Genomic DNA, 12292 nt, shown 5'->3' with positions numbered 1-12292 from the left:
GAGAAAGTCCGCTTCTCAGTTGTCCACATCTGGAATGTGAATCGCTGAGAGCAAGCAGCTGTGGGACTCCGCCCACTCCAAGATCCGAGACACCTCCCTCATGGCTAGGGAGCGCCTCGTACCCCCTGGTGGTTGACGTAAGCCGCCGAGGTAATGTTGTCGGTCTGCAACCTGATGAAGCTGAACGACCCCAGAGGAGGCCATGCCTTCAGAGCATTATAGATTGCTCAGAGTTCCAGAATATTTATCAGAAGGAGAGACTCCTCCCGGGTCTATTTTCCTTGTGCCATCCTGGCACCCCAAACAGCTCCCCATCCTGTCAGACTCGCATTCGTGGTCACAATCTCCCAGGACGGTCTCAATAAGAATGTTCCCATGGACAGTTGCTCCAGACGGATCCACCAAGAGAGGGAGATCCGAGTCCGAGCATCCATGGATATCCGCTGTGATAGATCTGAATGATCTCTGTTCCACTGTCTCAACATGCACAATTGAAGAGGTCTGAGATGGAACCTGGTGAATGAAATGATGTCTATGCTGGAAACCATGAGTCTGATCACCTCCATACACTGAGCCACCGATGGGATTGAGGAGGACTGAAGGGCCAGACAAGAGGACGCAATCTTCCTGCGTCGATCGTCTGAGAAATATTTTCATGGACATAGAGTCTATTATCATGTCCAGGAACTCCACCCTGTTGCTGGGAACCAGGGAACTCTTTCCTGAGTTGATCTTCCAACCGTGAGATTGGAGCAAAACAAGAAGAGCCCTTGAATGATCCCCTGCAAGACTGAGCGACGGCGCCTGGACTAGGATGTCATCCAGATAGGGCGCCACAGCAATGCCTCTGGACCTGGCCACTGCAAGTAGCGCTCCCAGAATCTTCGTGAAGACTCTCTGGGGCGTCGCCAAACCAAAGGGGAGGGCCACAAACTGGAATTGTTGGTCCAGAAATGCAAATCTTAGGAACTTGAAGTGGTCCCTGTGAATTGGCACATGAAGGTAAGCGTCCTTCAAGTCTATTGTCGTCATGAACTGTCCCTCATGAACTAGGGGCAGAATAGATCTGATTGTTTCCATTTTGGACGATGGAAGACTCAGAAACTTGTTTAAACACCTTAGGTCCACTTGAGGCTCCTTCTTTGGAACCACAAAAATATTTGAATAGTACCCTAGACCAGTTTCTGCTTGGGGTACTGGTACAATAACACCTAGAGAGGAGAGACTCCTCACACACTCTAGAAAGGCCTCTCTTTTTTGGTCTTGAAGACAGGTTTGACAGGAGGAATCTGCCCCTGGGCGGATGGGAACAGAACCCTATCCTGTAACCCTAGGCGACCACTTCCAGAACCCAAGGGTCCTGAACATCCTGCAACCAGGCTTCTGAGAAGAGAGATAATCTACCCCCTCCTACTTGGTTCGAAGACTAGTCAGGGGCCGCCACTTCATGCCGATTTTGTCTCGGCGGGCTTCTCGCTCTGCTTAGACTTGTTCCAAGATTGAGCTGGCTTCCAAGTTCCCTTGGACTGGTCCACTTTCGCGGCGTGCTACTGGCGCTGGGCCATGTCCGCACGAAAAGTAGATCCTTTAGGCTTAGCCATCTTATCTGTGGTAGGAAAGCTCCCTTGCCTCCTGTAACCGTGTATATGATCGAATCTAATCCTGGACCGAACAGAATCTTTCCTTGAAAAGGCAGGGACAACAGCCTCGACTTAGAGGTTATGTCCGCAGACCAAGACTTTAGCCACAGAGCCCTGCGCGCTAAAACCCGACACCTTAGCGTTCTGGCGAATAATTTGCATATTGGCATCACAGATGAAAGAATGGCGACCTTCAGTGCCTTAATCTTATCCTGTATCTCGTCGATGGAAGTCTCCCCCTCGACCATTTCACACAGTGATTCACACCAATTTGTCGCAGCTCCGGCAACCTCGGCTTTGGCCGCTGCCGGCTGAAAAACAAACCCTGTGTGCTGAAACATCTTCCTTAGCATGTTTTCCAACTTTTTATTCATGGGCTCTTTGAACGACGAACTATCCTTGAGGGGAATAGTTGTCTGCTTCGCGAGCGTGGACATATCACCATCCACCTTAGGGACAGTTCCCCACAGCTCAAGCTGAGAGTCCAAAACGGGGAACAGTTTCTTAAAGGAAGAAGAAAGGCAAAAGGAAGAACCTAATCGCTCCCATTCATTTTTAATAATATTAGCCATCTTAACGGGAACCGGGAAGGTCTGAGGTACTACCCTGTCCTTGTATACCTTATCAAGCTTAGGAATCGAAGGTTCCTCCGGAAGCTTAGATTCCAGAACCTCCAACGTAGCAAGCACCTGCTTCAGCAAAAAGCGCAAATTCTCTATCCTAAACCTAAAATCAGGCTCCTCTGCAGCCGGAGGTTTAGATAACACGGATCCTGACCCAGAAGGAGCCTACTCCGAAGAGTCAGAGTGGGCCTCCTCATCGTATAAAGCCTCTGAAATTTCCATCGGGCCTCCATGATACACCCTACGCTTGCGTTTAGCAGAACGTGGTAAGGCATGGATCACTTTCGAAACCGCCGTTTTCAGTTGGTCCCCAAAGTCTGACGGCCAACAAATCTCTCCCGTAGGAGCAACGGTTGGACCCTGCGGCGCTGCATGTGCAATTGGAGATGAATGCAGGTAACGCACCTCACAGGACGGGGAACCCTCAGAGGTGGACGGCTCAGTAGTAACTAGACATCCGTTTACATTTAGATGTCGTAACTTTATCAAGGCGTGTGGAACAAAGTTGAGCAGGCTGATCTACCAGAACCTCCTCACAATAAACACAGGAATGAGACTTTGTTAAAGAGGGAGAACCCTCTAACGCGTTAGAGTCCTCCATAGCTTGCGCTTTTATTACGGACTAGATTAACTTAATAAATAGGCACCTTTATACCTCCAATGGCCGGGGCACTCACCACCTCCTATGACCCGGACAACAGAAACCGTTTCGTCTCCTGCGCCGCTGATTAACAGAGGAAGAGAGATAGCCCCACCCGGTCACAAGGAAAGCCTGGCAGGACCGCCCCTGCACTAAGGAGAAAAATACTCCCGTAAGTAACCTGAAAGTTCCACACATTGCCAGAGCCTCATCTCGCACATAATGCAGCAATGACACAACAATATCATGTGTAAACCCCCCTGTTCAATAATCCCTTTTCCAGGAATACTAACCCTTGATTTTTTAAAGATAAACGGCGTCACACTCTGACCCTGTCTTACGTGTTCTCATTATGTATATAAAAAATGAAAGATCTTACCAGAATTTAGGCTGTGGAACAGGAACAAAGCCCTTCAAGTGTGACAGGTTAGTAGCCTCGCTCCTGACATGGACTTGAGTGTAGAAAGCAGGCAGCAAAACTCGTCAACGCTGATTGCTTGTGGAGTTGTTAATATAAGTCAGGATGGTTTTCGCAGAAAGACTCTCCCTGCATCTCCGAACTCTAACTTTAGCCCAGGCTCTCACTGAGAGGCTGACAGGACTATTTAAAACTCCAGTCCCAATGCAAAGAGTACAATCTTTAATAAGAGACTACTCCAAATCTTCGGCACTTCTTTGCCATCCTCCTGTGACGAAAGGCAAAGAATGACTGGGGGATGAGGGAAGTGGGAGAGGTATTTAAGCCTTTGGCTGGGGTGTCTTTGCCTCCTCCTGGTGGCCAGGTTCTTAATGCCCAACAGTAATGAATGAAGCCGTGAACTCTCCTCCCCTTTAGATGGAAATGGTCATTGCACACAGAAACAAGGGAGAAGTTAATGGATTTAAAAAAAAGAGAGGGAGACAGCCCAGTCACTAACTGTAAATGCTGTGCTAACTCAGAGCATACAAGAAAACATAAAATACACCAAGAAACTCCCCCTCACATTGCCAAAATTAACTCACTTTTACTGTGTATATAACAGAGGGTATAAGGTTGCATTGCGATGTAAAAAAAAGAAATAGTATACAGCGCCAAAAGGGTAAAAGGCACACAAGCTCACTAAAATGAACAATCACCTAGCACAATTGTGGAAAAGAAACTGATAAATATGTATGAGGAGCGCCTAAAAAGGCTTAGGTGTGCAAGGGGTATATAAAAAATTAACAATTTAATAAGACAAATAAGGTAAAAAAATACATACAATAGTCCACAGAATATTAAATAAAAATATATTTACATTTTTTTTTTACCATTTTAAAAAAAGGAAATTTATGCTTACCTGATAAATTTATTTCATTTACGATATGACGAGTACACGGATTTCATCCTTACTTATGGGATTACGCCTCCTGGTCAGCAGGAGGAGGCAAAGAGCACCACAGCAGAGCTGTATATATAGCTCCTCCCTTCCCTCCCACTCCAGTCATTCGACCAAAGCTAGGAAGAGAAAGGAAAAGCCAAGGTGCAGAGGTGACTGAAGTTTAACAAAAATAAAGACCTGTCTTAGAAAATAACAGGGTGGGCCATGGACTCGTCATATCGTAAAAGAAATACATTTATCAGGTAAGCATAAATTTCCTTTTCTTTTACAAGATATGACGAGTCCACGGATTTCATCCTTACTTATGGGATACAATACCAAAGCAATAGGACACGGATGAAAGGGAGAGGGACAAGACAGGAACCTAAACGGAAGGCACCACTGCTTGAAGAACCTTTCCCCCAAAAACAGCCTCGGACGAGGCAAAAGTATCAAATTTGGAAAATTTGGAAAAAGTGTGAAGAGACGACCAAGTTGCAGCCTTGCAAATCTGTTCAACAGAAGCATAATTTTTAAATGCCCATGAGGAAGCCACAGCCCTAGTGGAATGAGCCGTAATTCTTTCAGGAGGCTGCTGTCCAGCAGTCTCATATGCCAAACGGATGATACTCTTCAGCCAAAAAGAAAGAGAGGTAGCCGTAGCTTTCTGGCCCCTACGTTTTCCAGAAAAAACTACAAATAATGAAGATGATTGACGAAAATCTTTAGTCGTCTGCAGGTAAAACTTCAGGACACGGACCACGTCCAAGTTATGTAACAGACGCTCCTTCTTAGAAGAAGGATTAGGACACAAGGAAGGAACAACAATTTCCTGATTAATATTCTTATTAGAAACAACCTTAGGAAGGAAACCAGGTTTGGTACGTAAGACCACCTTATCAGCATGGAAAATAAGATAAGGACAATCACATTGTAAAGCAGAAAGCTCAGAAACTCTGCGAGCAGAAGAAATAGCAACCAAAAATAAAACTTTCCAAGATAACTTAATATCTATGGAATACATAGGTTCAAACGGAACCCCTTGAAGAACATTAAGAACTAAATTCAAACTCCAAGGAGGAGCAATAGGTCTAAACACAGGCCTGATTCTAGTCAGAGTCTAACAAAAAGATTGAACATCTGGAACATCTGTCAGACGTTTGTGTAGCTAAATAGACAAAGCAGAAATCTGTCCCTTTAAGGAACTTGCTGACAACCCTTTCTCCAATCCTTCTTGGAGGAAAGATAAAATCTTGGGAATCCTAAACCTACTCCATGAGTAGCCCTTGGATTCGCACCAATAAAGATATTTACGCCATATCTTATGGTAAATTCTTCTAGTAACAGGCTTACGTGCCTGAATCAAGGTATCAATGACCGAATCAGGGAACCCTCGCTTAGATAAAATCAAGCGTTCAATCTCCAAGCAGTCAGCTGCAGAGAAACTAGATTCTGTTGATGGAAGGGTCCCTGAATGAGAAGGTCCTGCCTCAATGGAAGCCTCCACGGCGGCAGAGAGGACATGTCCACCAGATCGGCATACCAAGTCCTGCAGGAGCAATTAGAATTACCGAAGCCCTCTCCTGTTTGATCCGTGCAATCACCAGTGGAAGGAGAGCAAACGGTGGAAACACATAAGCTAGGTTGAACGGCCAAGGCATCTATCAGTTCGGCCTGAGGATCCCTGGACCTGGATCCGTATCTTGGGAGCTTGGCATTCTGACGAGACGCCATCAGATCCAATTCCGGTCTGCCCCACCTGAGAATCAGGGTGGTAAAGACCTCCGGATGGAGTTCCCATTCCCCCGGATGAAACGTCTGTCTGCTCAAAAAATCCGCCTCCCAGTTGTCCGCTCCTGGGATGTAGATTGCTGACAGATAACAAGAGTGAGCCTCCGCCCACCGAATTATCTTGGATACTTCTGTCATCGCTAAGGAACTCCTTGTTCCTCCCTGATGATTGATGTAAGCTACAGTCGTGATGTTGTCCGACTGAAATCGGATGAATTTGGCCGAAGCCAACTGAGGCCAAGCTTGAAGCGCATTGAATATTGCTCTCAACTCCAGAATATTGATTGGGAGTAGAGACTCCAACCGAGTCCACACACCCTGAGCCTTCAGGGAATTCCAGACTGCACCCCATCCTAGTAGACTGGCATCCGTTGTCACTATCACCCATGAAGGTCTGCGGAAGCACGTTCCTTGGGACAGATGATCCAGCGACAACCACCAAAGAATAGTCTCTTGTCTCCTGATCCAGATCTGAGGAGACAAATTTGCATAATCTCCATTCCACTGTCTGAGCATGCTTAGTTGTAGAGGTCTGAGATGAAAACGAGCAAGCAAACGGAATGATGTCCATTGCCGCCACCATCAATCCAATTATCTCCATGCACTGAGCCACTGATGGCCGAGGATTGGACTGAAGGGCTCGGCATGTATTGAGAATCTTTAACTTTCTGACTTCCGTCAAGAAGATTTTCATGGACATAGAATCTATTAGAGTTCCCAGAAAAGGAACCCTTGTCTGTGGGACTAGTGAACTCTTTTCAAGATTCACCTTCCACCCATGAGTCCTTAGAAAGGACAGTTGATAAGACGAGGCCTGGATCAGAATATCGTCCAGATAAGGTGCCACTGCAATGCCCCACGGTCTGAGAACCGCCAGCAGAGACCCTAGAACCTTTGTGAAGATCCTGGGAGCCGTGGCCAGCCCGAAAGGAAGAGCCACAAACTGAAAATGTTTGTCCAGGAAAGCAAACCTTAGAAACTGGTAATGATCTATGTGGATAGGAATGTGAAGATATGCATCCTTTAAGTCCACGGTAGTCATATATTGACCCTCTTGGATCAATGGAAGAATTGTCCGAATCGTCTACATCTTGAAGGACGGGACTCTGAGAAACTTGTTTAGTCTCTTGAGATCTAAAATGGGTCTGAACGTTCCCTCTTTTTTGGGAACCACGAAAAGATTTGAGTAAAACCCCTGCCCCTGTTCCTGTATTGGAACGGGACAAATTACTTCCATAGTGGAGAGGTCTTTTACACAACGTAAGAATGCCTCTTTTTTCTGGTCTACAGACAATCGTGAAAGAAGAAACCTTCCCCTTGGGCGGGAATTTTTGAACTCCAGTTGATACCCCTGGGACACGATTTCTAGTGTCCCGGGATCCTGAACGTCTCTTATCCAAGCCTGGACAAAGAAAGAAAGTCTTCCCCCCATACTAGATCCGGTCCCGGATCGGGAGCCGCCCCTTCATGCTGTCTTGGGAGCAGCAGCGGGCTTCTTGGGTTGTTTACCCTTGTTCCAAGCCTGGTTGGGTCTCCAGACGGACTTGGCTTGTGCAAAGTTCCCTTCCTGTTTAGCGGAAGAGGAAGAGGGGAATCCCTTGAAATTTCGAAAGGAACGAAAATTACTCTGTCTACCCCTCTGCTTAGATGTTTTATCCTGAGGTAGGAGATGACCCTTACCTCCCGTAATGTCAGAAATGATCTCTTTCAAGTCAGGCCCGAATATAGTCCTCCCCTTGAAAGGAATAGTCAAAAGTTTGGATTTAGAGGACACATCCGCAGACCAAGATTTTAACCATAAGGCTTTGCGTGCTAGAATGGCAAAACCTGCATTCTTAGCCGCCAATTTGGCGATCTGAAAGGCGGCGTCTGTAACAAAGGAATTAGCCAACTTTAGGGCCTTAATCCTATCCATTATTTCCTCTAAAGAAGTCTCAGTCTTCAGAGATTCTTCCAAGGCATCAAACCAAAAGGCAGCCGCAGTTGTAACTGGTACAATGCAGGCCGTCGGTTGTAAGAGAAACCCTTGATGAACAAATAGCTTTTTTAGAAGACCCTCCAACTTTTTATCCATAGGGTCTTTGAAAGCACAACTGTCCTCAATAGGGATAGTCGTACGCTTAGCTAGGGCAGTTATAGCTCCCTCCACCTTAGGGACTGTCTGCCACGAGTCCCGCACGGTGTCAGCTATAGGGTACATTTTCTTGAACATAGGGGAAGGAGAGAACGGGATACCCGATCTTTCCCATTCCCGAGTAACAATCTCCGAAATTCTCTTAGGAACCGGAAAAGTATCGGAATAAGAAGGGACTTCCAGATATCTGTCCATCTTACACAATTTCTCTGGAGGAACCACAATAGAGTCAGTGTCGTCCAGAGTCACTAAAACCTCCCGAAGTAACAGGCGGAGGTGTTCAAGCTTAAATCTAAAGGACATGACGTCCGAATCTGCCTGGGGCAACGCACTACCCGAGTCAGACAGTTCCCCCTCAAACAGTGGCTCTCTACCCCTTAATTCAGAGGTCTGGGAGGGCACATCAGAGATAGCCATCAAAGCATCAGAAGTTGCAGGGGCCCCCTGTGTTTCTGCCCTGCTACGTTTGCCTTGCAACACTGGTAACTTAGACAAAACCTCTGTGAGGGTAGATGACATAACTGCAGCCATATCCTGCAAAGTGAAAGAAGCAGACGCCATTGAAGAACATGGCGTCGCTTGAGCGGGCGTTAAAGGCTATGGCGCTTGGGGAGAAGATTGCGGCATACCCTGAATCTCATTGGTTTGAGAACATTCTTTAGACATATCTTTATTAAAAAATATTTTCTCTTTACATTGTAAGGCTCTCTCAACACAATTATCACATAGTGTAACAGGGGGTTCCACAATGGCATCCAAACACATAGGACATGTATTTTGTTCAAGTTCATCCATGATAACCTAAACAAAAAGCAATCTTGGTCAAATCTGTGTAAAAATCTGTTGTACTGTATCTTTAAGAAAACGATCTGAAGCTTATATAAAATTTATTGAGTTGTATCTTTATTTGCAATCCAAAATAAAATCTAGGTACTAAGGCAGAGGGTCAATTACCCATGTGAACAAAGTTTATAAAGTATAATACGGTTTTACTTTTGTACGTTTTTACTTTTGTAATACCCAGTCACCCTGCCGCAGCTCCTACCTGCCTCCTGACCAACTAACACCGCCACACTGTGCACCTAAGTCACTTGAATATTCTCACAAGTACACTAAGGAACCGATGCGATGTAGCCACCGGAACAGGGAGAGATGCGCTGTCAGAGCGCACGAAAATATTCCCCGCCCTTCGTGGGCGTAATCAAAAGTAAAAAACCACCTCAAAATGCCGAACACATATATTCATGCAGCAGCGCCTTAGGCGACTTAACTAACAACAGTTACTCAGAGATAGCCATCCCAAGAACCGGAGCCTTGTAAATAAAAACATCCCCAACGTCAGCCTGCCCGTTTTGCACACAAACATCTCCCAGTGGCTCTAGATCACACATCCTTACTAGAGTGTCTGGTAAAAGTGCGTACTCTAAGTCAGATCCGGTCTGTCCTCTGGTATACATAAACTAAGACCGGCAATGTACACATACCCCAGTGCTCTTAGGAAATGCAAGACTGCCCTAATGTCTGGGGGAAAGTATAAAGGGAGCCTCCCAATATATATCTGGTCAGTACAGTTACTCTGAATAAAAACTGTACTTACCTCTATGCTGAAGGTACAGCATGATTACTTCACAGTATCAAGAGGTCCAATCTTCCTCCTGAGGTCCTGTGAAAGAGCAGGGACTTGGTTACAACCTCACAAGACCATATACAGATAATGCAGCACAAATATGGGAGGCGCAGCAGATACAAAAATCCCCCAGTTCCCAAAGCCTAGAAGACTATTCAGAAACTGCACTGTAATAAAAACAGCACACTTCGGTACCATTTGAAAATAAAAAACTCTTGATTGAAGAATATAAACTAACACCTCACTTTACCTCTTCCTATCACTAACACAGGCAAAGAGAATGACTGGGTTGGGAGGGAAGGGAGGAGCTATATATACAGCTCTGCTGTGGTGCTCTTTGCCTCCTCCTGCTGACCAGGAGGCGTAATCCCATAAGTAAAGATGAAATCCGTGGACTCGTCATATCTTGTAAAAGAAAACATTTTATTTTTGATCAACTTAAAAGTATTACTCAGTATCTGTTTGCAATAAACATTTGCTGCCATCAGTTAAACTGGCTATAACCAAAATTAAAGATGTCCAATCTTCCTCCTGAGGTCCTGTGAAAGAGCAGGGACTTGGTTACAACCTCACAAGACCATATACAGATAATGCAGCACAAATATGGGAGGCGCAGCAGATACAAAAATCCCCCAGTTCCCAAAGCCTAGAAGACTATTCAGAAGCTGCACTGTAATAAAAACAGCACACTTCGGTACCATTTGAAAATAAAAAACTCTTGATTGAAGAATATAAACTAACACCTCACTTTACCTCTTCCTATCACTAACACAGGCAAAGAGAATGACTGGGTTGGGAGGGAAGGGAGGGGCTATATATACAGCTCTGCTGTGGTGCTCTTTGCCTCCTCCTGCTGACCAGGAGGCGTAATCCCATAAGTAAGGATGAAATCCGTGGACTCGTCATATCTATCAGATTACTCAGTATCTGTTTGCAATAAACATTTGCTGCCATCAGTTAAACTGGCTATAACCAAAATTAAAGATGTCTGCAGCAGCATTAAGGTTATACTAAATAGCCGCTGCAATTAGTAACTCCCGGGAACTACTAGAACTAAAGATGTCTTCTGTAGCGTCATGAAACATTCTATCCATTAGCCGGATATAACACATTTTAAGGAACTGACAAGCCATTAGAACCGGAAGTAATACAACCGGAATTGATAGTAGCCGACCCCGGAATTGATAGTAGCCGACCCCGGAATTGAAGTCATCCTCTCTCGGCAGAAAATCTTTTGGCGTTTCTTTGGCAGCTTTCCCCCTATGATTAGTCAGTCTGTTTTACAAGCACAACTTTTATTCACATCTGTTTAAGGCCGAAACACGTCGAATTTTGGACTGTCAGCTCGAGTTTCTTTTTTTTGGGGGGGAAGAAGACCCGGTAAGCCTATTTCCATTCAGGCATGTCTATCTCCCTATGTATTGCTCCATTTTGTTCCCCCCTTTTAGGTTACCCCAGCGTTGAAGGATTACTAGGAACATGTGTCTTTTTTCTGTGTTTTCTCATGTGTCTATGTTAATCTTTGACAATGTATAATTCATTGTACACTTTTGATATACGGTTTTCCTTCAATTCATTGTTGTACATGATGCTTTAACCATTTGCTCCATCGTATAAATTTATGCTAGTTAATCCTGTATCCCATTTTGCTACCCTCTATTCCTCCAGCATATGAATAGTTAACCTATGTGTCCTCTCCTACTTTTTGTTAATCCTCAGCCACTGATTCGTTTATGTTCTAACCAATGAAAATGTTCTGTTTCCTTTTTAAGGTATGAACAGCCGTTTTTAACTATGTCTATGATTACGGTCTTCCGACCGAAACCGGTCAGACTTTTTTGCACTGGCTCTGTATGTTTGGATTTATTCCTTACCTCCTTTTTTAACATGATCGTTAATAAAGTAATTTTTTATATTTAAATTTAAAGGCATTGGATAAAGGACTCTTTTTACTCTTTTCTTTGGATACTAGGAACAAGTATCTACACTATATCACTGTTCACTAACCCATTTGGATAATTTTCTTTTTTACCTTATTTTGATTTTTTAACACTTAGTCGAACATTCATTCATTTTTTTGGACTTTTTACCACTTATACAGGACTTTATATAGACTTTCTATTGGACACTTATTCCTTTATATTTTTCATCTATTAGAATTTTTGACAGTGGGATTTTTTTCACCTTTTTTGGGATTCTTTCCCACTTCCATTTTTCTTTTCTTTTTTGGCGGGTTTATTATACCCTCAAGTGTACACTTCCCTCCCTTTACATAAATATATATATATATATATATATATATATATATATATTAAACACTAAACAAGAGGATACTAGGTTGATATAAGTATGCAAACTCAGAATATTGAAACATAAGCATATATAATGCCAAAAGGTGCAGACCCTATAAATTTAAATATAACAAAAAAACTATAAGAGGAGAAACAGGACACATCATGATAAATACAGCACTCTTTTAAATGTAAAAAAACATCAG

General features: G+C 44.2%; 1 protein-coding gene across 1 annotated transcript in view; it reads right to left on the bottom strand.

Annotated features, from left to right (window-relative positions):
- Positions 1 to 12292, bottom strand: part of AKAP9 (A-kinase anchoring protein 9) — an 894005-nt gene that overhangs the window by 420926 nt on the left and 460787 nt on the right. The gene's annotated exons all lie outside the window — the stretch shown is intronic.

This window comes from Bombina bombina, chromosome 5 (genome assembly GCF_027579735.1).
Source record: "Bombina bombina isolate aBomBom1 chromosome 5, aBomBom1.pri, whole genome shotgun sequence".
Taxonomy (NCBI): Eukaryota; Metazoa; Chordata; class Amphibia; order Anura; family Bombinatoridae; genus Bombina; species Bombina bombina.
This window is presented reverse-complemented; position numbering and strand designations above follow the sequence as displayed.